General features: G+C 36.7%; 1 protein-coding gene across 1 annotated transcript in view; it reads right to left on the bottom strand.

Moving 5' to 3' along the window:
* The window catches only part of LOC141579655 (IQ domain-containing protein M-like), a 193,971-nt gene that overhangs the window by 155,425 nt on the left and 25,254 nt on the right, over positions 1–13,292 (bottom strand). The gene's annotated exons all lie outside the window — the stretch shown is intronic.

The following is a 13,292-nucleotide window of genomic DNA, read 5'->3' as shown; positions in this document are numbered from 1 at the left end:
TAGCACATATAATTCATATACATATATAACCTGAACATGTCAGTAGGATTCTCCAAAGAAGGTTGAATATGCCAGAATCTGTATAATATGTATCAAATTAACCTTCTGAAGAAAGGAAATCCAAAAGTAGGTAAAGTTGTCAAAATTCACCCACAGCTATACAAACGAGAGATACAGTATCTAAGGAACAAAATAATTTTCATATGACAGGGCACATTAGTAAAAATAACTTTCTCGTCCCAGAAGCTATTTTAAACTAAAGACTGCTTCAGAATTATTTGGCACTGATACTCTGCTTACCAAATATCATCTGAAAAGTAATTTTATTTTCCAAATGCTCTCAGTTGCGAGGCATGGTGGTGTATTGATAGGGTAGTGGACTACTAGACAGCAGGAAGGAGGCATCATACCGGAAATCATGACAAGTCCTACAATACTGATATGGATGCCCTCGCAGTGATGAGAACCACGTGAGAAAACTGCAGACTTCCTAATGTGAACAGACTGTCTGCAACCTTGGTACTCTTGTGCCTGCTTTTTTCCTTTATACATCTGTTGTATATTTTATATGGTAGTCAAAGTTTTCCAGTCTTCCAAAGTTCAAAGTGTAGTTTTCTTACAATTCTTAGCATCCAAACATGCTTTTTTCTTCTTAATTGCTTTTGTTTCTGCATCTTTCACATCTGAAGTTCCACTGAGATGCTTAGGTCATTTCACACACTGGAGCTGAGTCTTACCCTAAAAAGACCTCTGAATCCCAGACCCAACTTTCTTGATTTCAAGTGAATATCACTGACGCTGCTTCTGCATTTTTTTCTCCTCTGAGTCTGTTTTGATATTTGCACTAAACTGGTTCTTGTCGAGTCCTATTCTGTTTTGTACGTAGCCATTATTTTTCTTCCATGTCGGAAGCCTGATTTTGACTACTGGACCCAGCCATCTAGTCTCTGTTGGCTGGTAGATGGTAGATGACAGGGGACCTTTTTCATTTGTCTTTTCTGTTAGTTTGTCTTGAAGCTTGTGATACTTCTGATATGCTCTGTATTATATGTCATTTGAATACCAGTAATAGCTAAAATCATTTAAGAGATAATTTTGTACCCACTACAATGGAGATCAGCTTCAGATCAACAGACTTTCATAACAAGTATTCCTTGGAGATCCTTTTTGACTCCCAGACCCTCCTACTCCCAAGAAGCCACTACTGGCTAGTGAGATTTACTCAGACACAGAAAACTGTCCTCCATATTTACCTTTGCCCTCTAGCTGAAGAGGTAGAATTGAGGCTATTATTTTTCTTTGTGTTTGTGTATATAAATGAAAAATGTCCTTTCCATGCTTGTGAAATAAAGGAAGTTAGCTTTGTATGATGTTCTTGTAACTATAGTTCTTTTGCATCTTTGGTTGGTTCTTTCCCTCATTCTCTCTCTTGAGAAAACTTTTGTAGATTAATGAGTCAAAAATATAACATTTTGTTCTGTGAAGAAATATTTAGATAGACAAAGCTACCAGAAGAGGCAAAGAAAACAAAGCAAAGTTTTCTTTTTGTTTGTTTAAATTAAGATTTATTTTGAATAGCTTAGAAAAGAAGGAGCTGTGCCTTCTAAAAGTATTTTTTGCTCAGTTAATATAACAATTTTATAAACAGGTCTTCATGTATGAGATTAACTGGGAATGCGGATGAAATAGAAATGATTCATTCTGGCCTGTCCTGAGTTTCAAGACCTACTGTGAAATATAAAGGATTCTGAGTTCATGACTTTTCCTCCTTTCTCTCAGAAAAGTAAGAGAAGTCTTCTAGAAATACCTAAATGAGCCAACTTTATAAGTAAAGTTCCATGTTCTAAAAATAAGGAGTGAGTAAGTTTTAAAGGAATACATGTGACTGACTGTAAGGTGATGTGTGATGTACACTGTAGAAGCACCAGCAGTGGTCAGCGGAGCTCTGCTGGTCTCCTAAGTTGCCTTGAATGGCACAGAGTTCTTATTCATGTACTCAAAAGTGCACATGACGCCGTACCAGTTCTTAGCATGTACCCCAAGAGGCCTCATACAGTTCCATTCTCATGGAACCCTCCATCTCTGAGAACAATCCAGCAAGCCTCTACAGGATGAGAGACCACATGAGAAGAGACAAGACGAATCCACCTGAGTGAGCCCAGGTTGTTATCAGCTGAGTCTGGACTAGATCATCAAAACTGACTCATGAAAAATAATGGTTGTTGTTTTCAACCTCTAAACTTTGTGATGTTACTGTAGCAATAAATTACTGATACACATATTTATGTTTATACCCAAAGGGTAACACAGTAATTGTCTAATTGATTTTTAAAAGATTTTATTTCAGAGGTAAATTATCGCTGTCAAGTAGTGACACTCGTGACAAATGCTTCATGGGGTAAATTTTTTAAAAACCTGAGGTTTGCCTCAAGTTTTGCCAGTTTTGCTAACCATGCAACATAGACATCTTCTTGTTTTAACCAACACCTCTTAGGTCATCTATGTTATTGAAATTGGCCCCAATAAAGCACCAAGTTAATGATATTAAACCAAAAGTTGCTAAACAAACTTATTTGGACACAACCATGCCTTATGAGTGCAACTTGACCACGAGGTAAGGCTGAGAAAGCAAACTGGCAACTTGTCTTTTCTCCATCATGAGCAAGTATGCACATTAATATCTCAGTCAGGGGAAGAAAGGCATCTTTTATTCCATGATAAACAAACACAAGTAATTTCTCTCTGGAACTTATCTCCAAAAGAACTGAAATCTTTAAAAAAAAAAAAAACTGTATGTGTAAGGATATCCATCATAGTTTCATTTTATGATGGGAGAAATTCAGAAACAAGTATCTAAGGAAATTGTACTATATCCAATCAATAAATTATTATGAGGTCATAAAAGTGATGTTTATGAAGATTATGCAATAACCTGAGAAAATATTTATGATTTCAAAAACTTGTATCAAGAGAATAAGAGAAATTATATCAAGAGATATTAAATTATATGCATTATAGGATTGCAACATTATTTTCTTAATGATGTATGTAAATAGGAACAGAAAGACAGAAATCAAAACTTTATTGGTGACTATCACTACAGTGGCTCTGAATCAAGGGTGGCATGAGAACCCTCTGAGAAATATTTTCAAAGAACTCTTACTCAGGAACTGCCCTATAGATTCTGATTCATTAAGTCCTCCAATAAAACCCATGCAAATCCCTGATTAAATACTAGGTTGTAAAGAAACAACACTAGTTATAAAGCAAAATGTTTACTTCTTGGTTTCCATTTTGTTTAAATTTGAAATAGACAAATATACATTGCATAATAGAAATGAAAATTATAATAACTAAACCCATTAATACCAGTAATAGTGGCAATCTTTTATTAAGCATTTACTCCCAACACACTTTCTGCTTTAATCTGCAAAATAATTTTATTGGATAAATGTTTCTAGTCTGATTTAATAAATTAATGCTGAGAGAAATTAGGTGATGTCCCAAGATCACGAAGTTGTGATTAACACAGAATTCAAAGCCCATCTTGAACTATGTATGATAAAATCAAGACAGGACAAAATTATGTCATGACTTTAGAGAGGTTGGCACTGGCAAACCCCAATCCTCAATGGTTAGAATGATTTGAGTGAATGGCTTCAGGTTTTCTTTTTCTTTTGTTTGTTTCAGAGATATTAAAGACAGTCATACCACATATACTGACTCTATTACATAAATGGTCAACTTCATTCAGGGTACAAGAATCAGCAGCATGTAGGTGTGATGCGGGAAATATATTGTGACTGTCTGATACATGGAGGCAGAGTAACCTCCTCTGAATTAAAGAATCAGTAGAAACTATCTTTTGCTTACTTCTCCAAATGTAATTTTTAAATTTATCTTCCTTCATAATGTCTTAATACCATTCTGATATGGAGATAATTATCATTTTTTATAGATTTTACAGTTCTGATATGGAGATAATTATTAATTTTATGGATTCTCAGCCACTAAAGAGTCTCTGTAAAACTCTTTTAGGCTAAAAGTTACATATTACAGATATAAAATAAATAAGTCCTGGGGATGCAGTGTACAGCATGGTGACTATAGTTAATAACACTGTATTGCATATTTAAAAGTTGCTAAGAAAGAAGATCTTAAAAGTTCTCATCACAAGAAAAAAAATTTGTAACTATGTGTAGTGATGGATGTTAACAGGACTTTCTGTGATCATTTCACAATATATACAAATATCTAATCATTATGTTGTACACTTGAAATAAATGTGATGTTATATGTCAATTATATCTCAATTTAAAAAAAAACTCGTTTAGAAAGTCTTTATAAAGATAAAAATGTCAGTCATTAAAGGCTAGATATGAAACCAGTTTTCACCATAAAGAGACCACCCTCTTTTTCCCCAAACCACCTTTTACTAAAGTCACTCTAAAAAGTTTAAGAGAAAGACCAGAACTGAAGAGCTGAATTTGCCTCTTTCACTTGAGATCTGACAAATCTATGATCAAGGTATCAGACCAAACAGTTTTCAGTGAGAGGAGAAATCATTAAGCAAGATTACATGTGAGAAAAGAGACAATAAGTTAATTAGTAAGTTAATCGTGTCTGAACATTAGACACTGAGCTTGGCAAACATTTGAAGAGGGAATTTCCTTTCAACTGCTAATGCTTATACGATAATATGTATTAAACACTAAGTCAGTTTTAGAGTTTGGTTCAGATATTGCTACTAACTAGCTTTGGCTGATATTGAAGTATTTTGTATGCTCCATTTATAAAAGCACTCTTTGCCCATCTGTTCACAGGTTGAAAGTGATTAAGGGATACTTATTTTGGCTGTTGTAAAAGCCAAATACTTTTTAAGCTGCAAATATGTGGCAAAACCAGTTCAGGCTGCCAAGTTCAGAAATACATTAGAAGAGATTTGTGATGCTGCCTCCCTTCCCTTATTCCTCTTCCAACCTGCACTATCGAAAAGTAAATATCGTCGCTTGCCTGATTAGACTAGCATGCCTGCTTTGTCCAAATGCTTTGCAATTTGGTTATAATTTACACAATTTACTCTGATTTGGATCCTCTGCTACCAAGCTGTGTCGAGGGCTTTCGTTTCCTGTACGGGCAGCCTTGAAGTGGAGACATGTGATGCCCTTGTGCTTTGAATGCTGGATCTGAAAGCAGCTTGGCTAACGAGTGAAACAAGTTTGTGGCCTACTTTAATGCCCCATATGAGGTCTGTTCAGTTTAAAAACAATGCATTAAATTCAGCATGGGCGGTAGAGGTTTTTATGAACAGGGATGTAATACATTTCCATGATTAATACTGTCTCAATGTTATTTATTTGCAAATCTTGCCACGGGTTTAGTACTTCATGCTAGCAAAACCTGTTCACTTAAAAAAATCAGAGCAGGGTTCTTGAAACTTTAAAAAATCAAATGCAATCCTCCTGAAATGTAAGATAGAATCACTTTAATTTAGACAAAATTTTAAATAGTTTAAATATCTGAATGTGTTTTCTTCTGGGCTTTCTCTATGCTTCTTTTGTGTTCTGATCATTCCTCACAATGCTAGCCTGCCTTGACCCAAAACAGCCAAGAGACCTCTTATTTTTGGAGGCCCCCAGTTCCACAGCAATCTCTTTAACCAGATCATATTAAAGGGCGGAGGCTAATATTCTATTTGAAGCCTCTGAGGGTACTTGCCTTAAACAATCACCTAAAGTGCTCTAACTAGTACCCATCCAGAAATGCAAATGCTACACTGGGCTGGGAGTATGTCTGCTCCCTGCTCCACCTGATTTTCCTAGGAAGACATCTCTCAGCCCATTATGTCAGATTTCTGGAAAGATGGATTTTGTTTTTGCTGCTGCTGCTTGGTTTGAATTTTCCAACAGCTCTTCTTCAAAATAAGAAAGAGATTTTTAAATTCCAAATTCAGTTTAAAAAAACACAATTATTCTTTCTCTTATGTATAAACATTCTGGAGGAGAACTATTTATTATGAATTAAACTGAAATTATCGTTTCACACAAGAGAAAAGCAAAAGCAGAAAGGAAATACACGTTTTGTTCAAACTTAATGGACTCTGACTTTATGGGCAAGGTAATTACGGTGCACTTTCAGGGAATTCTCTTTAATACAAACAGTTAAAACTCCTTTTTATTGTGCCTACGTGTTTCATCTGTAGGACACTGAAGAAAACTACTCCTGAAGATGTCTGTAATGACCTGGGCGTTTATGCCACAGGTGTAATGGGAGCTGATTTTACTGTGGCACAGTGACCACAGTTCTCCATTTTTCACAAGCTTGTCTATGGAACAGGGAACACAGTGAGTTGTCTGCTCTTTCTCCCAAAACATCAATTTATGTCTCTTGGGATAGCCCTTTGCTCCCAGCCCAAACTTGAGGCAGTTATGGAGGAGAACTGGCTCTACCCACTGCCATCCGTCTCTCTCATGTCTACTCAAAAAGAGCAGACAATGAAGACTGGTGCACAGATTCCTTCTCCCTAGAAGAGGGCTTTAGGTTAGGAGAGAAACCCCCACAAAAGTTCAGGTGACTGTAAAAACAATTCCTGATATTATACTCAGTATTTCATCCCCAACCACACATGTGTTTTAGGGACTGTCATTCCCTGGAGTCCAGGAGACCCTCAAGCAAGCACACACACAAAGCGATGGTCAGGAAGCAAGCTGAACTCTATTAGAAAAGCAGGAAATGTGGACAGTCTTCACAGCAACCTAGAGAGGAATGGTACTTTGTATCCCTACCTCCCCTGGGTTCTGCCTCTCTACTCTCCCTCTGTATGAGTACTTCCATGAAAAAGTGATAGAAAATCTGATTTTCCCTGCCTGAGACATTCATGCATCCTCATTTTACTTCTGTGTGCAGGGTTACTGTGTGTTCTCCCTCCTGTTATTCTGCTTGCAGCTCCTCAGACATTTTCCTTCTGCTTCCACACAGGAATTGGTACCAATACGTTAGCTGCCTTCCCTCCTCAGTTATTGTTCATATCAATAAGGTGAAATTACTTTTTGCAGCAGCAGACAGAAATTTTATTCATTGGCCAACAAATGGAGGAGGAGGAGCTCTTGCTCTAAAAGCACCTTCTCCCCGAGTGTAGGCGAGGACAAGCTTTTTATAGGAAAAGGGGCTAAAAGGGTGGAGACCAGTGTCACTTAGGCTCATGGAAGTGGGAGATGATTTCCTGGAATGGGATCCAGGACTCTTTTCTGCCCCTTTATGGTCTTTTAGGGTTTGGGTCACAAGTGGATGGAACCAAGATGGTGCCCTCTGGTGGGGATTTTAGTGTTAAAATGAGATGACAATGAGCTGTAGAGAGATCTTTGTCCCAGTTTTCAAGTTCAGCCAGCTTCTACCAGTTTCTTGTGGATAAGTCCTCTGGTTCTTGTCATGTAAACACAGCTAGAAGATATAGTCAGTTTGGTTTTCTGCAAGCTTTCCCAGAGCTTGTTATTAGAAACAGGATAGAGGGCTTCCTTGCTCCTTTGCCTAAGACAGGGGTGCCTGTGTTTACTAGAGACAGTTTATGTACAGATTAGGGACCCTCAGGTGCTCCCCTGGGTGACAGAATCACAGCTACCCAGGACCTTCCCCTTGAATCAAGCCAAGCCATTCTTTTTCCCAGTTGCTGATTCCACATGGTCAGTTTTTTCCCTGCTGCTGCATCCTTCGGCAGACATGGGTGGAGTTAGATACATCCCATGCACACAAGAGAGGAAGTAACTCTCTCCCAGTCACCGCTATTCCAGGGAAGGGAGTGCAAGTCCCCAGTTCTGCCAGGAACCTAAGCCAATATGCACTAACTCAGTTTTATCAGAGAGCCTGTCTCTGGGTGCTTGGCTACTCTTGTGTCCTCTTTGCTGCTGCAGTGCTTTGTCCCACCCAATCAGGTAAGATTAGGACAACCCGATGGTGCTGACATGCTGGACTCTGGACACATTCAGAGCTCCAGGCTGCTGGCCGTCTATTGTGCAACCTGCTCCTGCTTGAGTACAAAGCCCTCTTGAGAAGGTCCCCGGCATGAGAGGATAAGTAATGGAAGGAAGACACCAAAATTCCACAATTAACAAATAAGAGGAAGTTTCAAAGTTCTTGGCATGGTCAAGCAAGAGACCGGTAGTTTCTGAAGATTCAGAGTAAAGTAGACATTTTAAGGGCCAGGGAAATAGTCATGAGCGAAGAAAGTTGGGGAAGATGGAGGATCAGCACAAAGGACACACCAAGCAACATAAAATGATATTAGGAAAAAAGTTGATGACTGAGGCACTCACTTATTTGACCTAGACTTAGCTATCTTTATTCTCTACTGACAGCACTGAGAAACAATCCTGAGGATGGTGGGACGGGAAGACTGAAGGTGCAGCTAAATAATAACACCTGACTTGGAGGTAAGCGTGTGTTTTGAAACGGTAGCATTTCCCAGGAAATGCAGTTCTCTGGTAGCTATTTTCCCAGGTAGTTTGCTATCACAAGATTATAGTGCTAGGATATCATTAAGGTGATTTACCACAGCTTTCTCTATTAGCTAGACAACCCTAGGAAAAAGCAACTACGTCATCCTAGAAATTGACAGAGCTGAGAATAGAGGGAAATACTGGACATAGTCCAGTGTATCCTCCAGCATGAAACTCAAAGTGTGGTCTGGAGACCAGCAGCATCAGCACCACCTGGACTTTAATGGAAATACAATACCTCAAGCTCAACTGTTTCTATTTTGCTCAAGAGGCAAAAAAAAAAAAAAAAAAAAAAAAAAAACAGACTGAAAAGGACAGAACAAGTACCAATAAGAAAGAACTGAAGCTCAAACCAAGGAAAAATGTCATAAACAAAATTAAAGCTGCTCTTAGTTAAATTTTCTAGGCTCAGGCAAATAATTTTCCAGATTCATCTGTTGATCTGCTGTCTTTGAGAAACTGGAGGATGAATGTCATGTAAGAATTCTGGAGAATAGCAAATGTCTTCATTTTCTTAAAAGGAAAGAATAAAAAAATTGCAAAGTATGAGCCAGTATCATTCAGATTGTATCAGTTATCAGGTGGATGGTATGTGAGGAACTAAAGAAAAGTAGCAGTGGTGCCAAGAGCCAGAATGTATACAAAAAGAATGTCATGCCATCCTGAATTCATTTCCTTTATTTTAATTTAGTTTTATTATTGTTTTTGTTTTGTTTTCACTAGATTGCTATACCAGGGAATGATTTATGATGTTTCTGAATTTCAGGAAGGCAAATTTCAAGGTTCTTATAAAATCTTTGTAAACAAGGTAGAGAATAAAGGCTGACTGAGTAGTTTTGGGTGATAGAGTGGATAGTATCATTACTGGTAAGAGAGGGAATACAGGAGAAAAGACACAGGAGAGAGAACACATAATTATTTCAATTTTGAGACATGGTTGTGGGATATTCCAGTGAAGAGACCTAGGAAGCAGTAGAAAGTCTGAAATAGAAGCTATAGATGCCTGGAAAGGGAAAAAGAAGTTCATTAGAAGGCAGAGAAAAGATCCAAAAATTTAATTCATGCATTAAATGTATATTCATTTATTCATTCATTCATTCACCTAGTATATGATTCTCTTCTAGGACTGAGGAGTCACTGGTAAATAAAACATAGAAAACTCCCTGTCCTCATTAAGCTTATATTCTATTGGGAGAAACACAATAATCAAACAAGCTAATTATAGAGTATCTTAGAAGACAATGTGTGCTATGATAAAAAAAATAAAGCGGGGTAATGCAGTTGGGGTATGCTAGCAGGTATGGAAGATACAATTTTAAATAGTGTCAGGGCAAGTGTAGGATTATTGAAAAGGTAACATGTGAGCTAATTATTTGAGGCAAATATGATAAGGAGCTAACTGTAATGCTGAAATGTGATAGTTTCACTGGTAGCTCTGCAATTGGTTAATACACATGTTATACAATTAGTTCCTCTCAGACCCATGAGGACGGTTAGGTACCTTTCTTCCAGCATTGCAGTTACTACATAACTTAATTCTCTGGGTCTACCACCCTTCAACACTGTGAATTCCATGAGAGCAACTAATTTTCTTTGTGTGCTTGGCAATATATAATAGATGAAGGGAAGAAAAAGGAGGGAGAGAAATAAAGAGAAAGGAGGGACAGAAAAAGAACAGAATGGGGATGCATTAGAATATCTGAGAAAGCCTCAAGGTTTGTGTGTTTGACATTTTATTTGTTTTCCACAATTTAAAGCAACGTGAGTATTGCCCTTAAGGAACTGACCCCCAAAGGCTTCCTGTTAATCTAGAGTGTCTACAGTTTGGTCTCATTGTAAACTGTATTCATATAATTATATCTGAAATACTGTGTTCTTTCTAAAGCATCATAGTTTAAGAAAGATACTTTTGAGTACGGTGGGCACCGGGTCTTTTCCTCTGTTTTCACCTCCTTTTTCCTTGTGGAATTGCACTTCTCCCTCTCCACTCATGTGACTTCTCCATGATGGGGCTGCTCATGCTATCCAAGCTGGAAGGTCAGCCAGAATATCTGTGTGTGTGTGTGTGTGTGTGTGTGTGTGTGTGAAGAGACTCCTTTTGGTAACAGCAGGAAGTAAGTCAATTACAGATAGCTGGAAGGCAGCCATTTTCCTTACCACATGGAGAAAAAAGTCTATAGTAAGAGGTTTTAAAGCCAAGCAGGGGCAAGCAGAGATTTAAAATGAATGAAAGGAGCACACATCCTGAAGACATTACTTGAGTCTGTTCAATCAGTTGAGCCTGATGTGTTAATAGATACCAAGAAAGACGCCCACCAATACTCCAGACTCTTGGAATCTCCACTTACGTGAGCAAACAGATTTAAGCACAATTTTGCTTGAGCTGATTTGAATTAGCATTCTAACAAAAATGTTGCAAACACACACACACACACACACACACAAACACACACACACACACGGGGTGGGAGGAGCATCTAAAAAAAAGAAAATTGGTAAAGAGTGGCTTCAAGAAGACAGAATTAGGACCAATGTGGATCAGTTCAAGGGGATAGAGAACTGTCTAAAAATCTGAGCATTCTCTAGAATGAAGTGGGATTCCACTTCAACAGACACATTACTAATCTCTGGAGTTTTCAAATAGAGGTTATGTGGAGATTCATCCTTTGGATAGAGGGTTTCAGTAGAAAATCTCCAAGGTTCCTTCAACTCTGAGATTCTATAATTCACCAAAGACAAAAGACACAAGAGGAAGTATCACTGGAAAAATATTATCTACTATAACTCTATTTTCAGAAAATGCTTAGGCTGGGTACTGACTCAGAAAAAACTGTTCACAGAAGGTATCTAACCATAAACAAGCTAATATTACACTAGAAGGTAACAAATTTTAGAAAAGGTTAAAAGAAAGGTATTAGGTAGCAAACTATAAAATTGTTTTGAGATTAAAATAAGAGTACTTAATCCATGACAGGAAAAAAATGATAGACAAATGCAGTAATTCTAGAGAGATAAAGGAAACATTAGAGTACCTAGATAAATTTCCAGACTCTGAAATGTGAATTTCATACTTAGATATACCAGGAAATGCACTATATTCCATTATATCAAAAAAGAGAAAATTTAAAATTGATAGTACAATTTTGCCTTTTAGTAACATGTTAGTGAGTCATTTCCAGTTACTACTACCCTTTTAGCTCTAGTATGCTACAAACTAGGAAGGAGGAAGTATACAATGATTCCTCATCTATGTATTTCCATGAACTATCTGGATGCTTGGAATTCTAAAGAATGAAAAAAAGAGGAACTTAAGGTTTCCAAAATGGTACACTTCGTAGAAGCTATATTTAAATAATGTTTTTAACATCCAGAATTGAAACAAATTAAATACTAAAAAGGTGAAAGGCTGATGACCAGCCTCCGAACTTCTTACAAGTACAAATTTAATATTATGAATCAAAAATAGGATGTTTTTCCTCTATGAATTCTATGAATTAAAGACCCATCGATTGTTCTTATCGGAAATCAATTAGTCATTTTTAAAAACAATTATGTACTTTAGAAATTCAACAAAAGGTAAATTTATCACTAAAGTCATGTGACTCTGCAAGGGATGAACAGCTCTCTGCAGAAAGACATCAAAGGAGGATAAGTGTTTTATTCATGGAATACAATAGATTACCTGAAGGGAAAAGGAGATACTATTTGCAATACAGTTAGAGACACCAAACAAATTGAAGTGGTCCTCAAGGAAGACATAAAGAAAATCTTTCTCACAGAAAATAAAAGCACAATGTCATCCTAATAGTATAACAGACTACAATCAATATAGCTTCTGGCTCACAAGTTTTGCTTAGATACTGAGAAAGAACTCTGCATGCTGATGCATTATTTCCTTTTAGTTAATAATATAAACTGCTCTTGATAGTTTTGTACTAATGATACTAGACAAATAAGAGAAAATGTGTTAAGCATGAAGAAGTTAATGAAGAGATTAAAAAGATGATGCTAGGAAAAGACAAAATCCCACTTCACTGCAAAGTATCATCCACTTTTACCTTTATCAGGGTAAAAAATAAACATACATACTATAACTCCTGTATGTATTACTTTTTTTAAAAAAAACTAAAAATTAAGAGTTACATCTAATTGGCTTTAATTCTTTCTGGTTTAGAAATCTTAAATAAAGCACTTTACTTTAAAAAAAACAGTAAAACTCATAAAAATGTCCCTTTGGCAATTCTAATGGAAATGAAATTGCTTGGCACTCTTTGAAAAGCTTAACATAACCTTCCTTTCCCTTAAAAAATGGTTTTAGGCTTTGTCAACCTTATTTTCACCTGAAAGATTTCTAACAGTCCTCTGACACAAGAGTTCTAACAATTTCAAAATTTATCATTTAAGTTGAAATATTGAGGAAGTAGAAACTTTCATTCAGATATCAAATAATTTAGTTTTATAATGTTCATCTATGAAAATTAGATTCTCTAAATGTTGGGCAAGGTTGTACATGAAATGAATATCTATAGCAGAATTGAAAAATCAAGACAATAAGATCATCTCTCTCATAAAAATACACAAATTTATATTTAAGAACCCCAAAATAAAACCAATTGTGTGGAATCTGCAATCCTGTAAATTTATCCTAAATGTGCTGGATTTGAGCATTATAGCTCTCTGGTTAATAATGTAGCTAACAAAAAATCTTAGGTACTTCGGTATACGTATTTGCACAGCAAATAGACCTAAGCAATACTATCTCATCTGTTTTTCTCCTTCTAAATTTTGAGAACTTCACAG

This window comes from Camelus bactrianus, chromosome 2, assembly GCF_048773025.1.
Source record: "Camelus bactrianus isolate YW-2024 breed Bactrian camel chromosome 2, ASM4877302v1, whole genome shotgun sequence".
Classification (NCBI taxonomy): Eukaryota; Metazoa; Chordata; class Mammalia; order Artiodactyla; family Camelidae; genus Camelus; species Camelus bactrianus.
The sequence above is the reverse complement of the archived record's forward strand: the minus strand, read 5'-3'. Positions and strand labels throughout refer to the sequence as shown.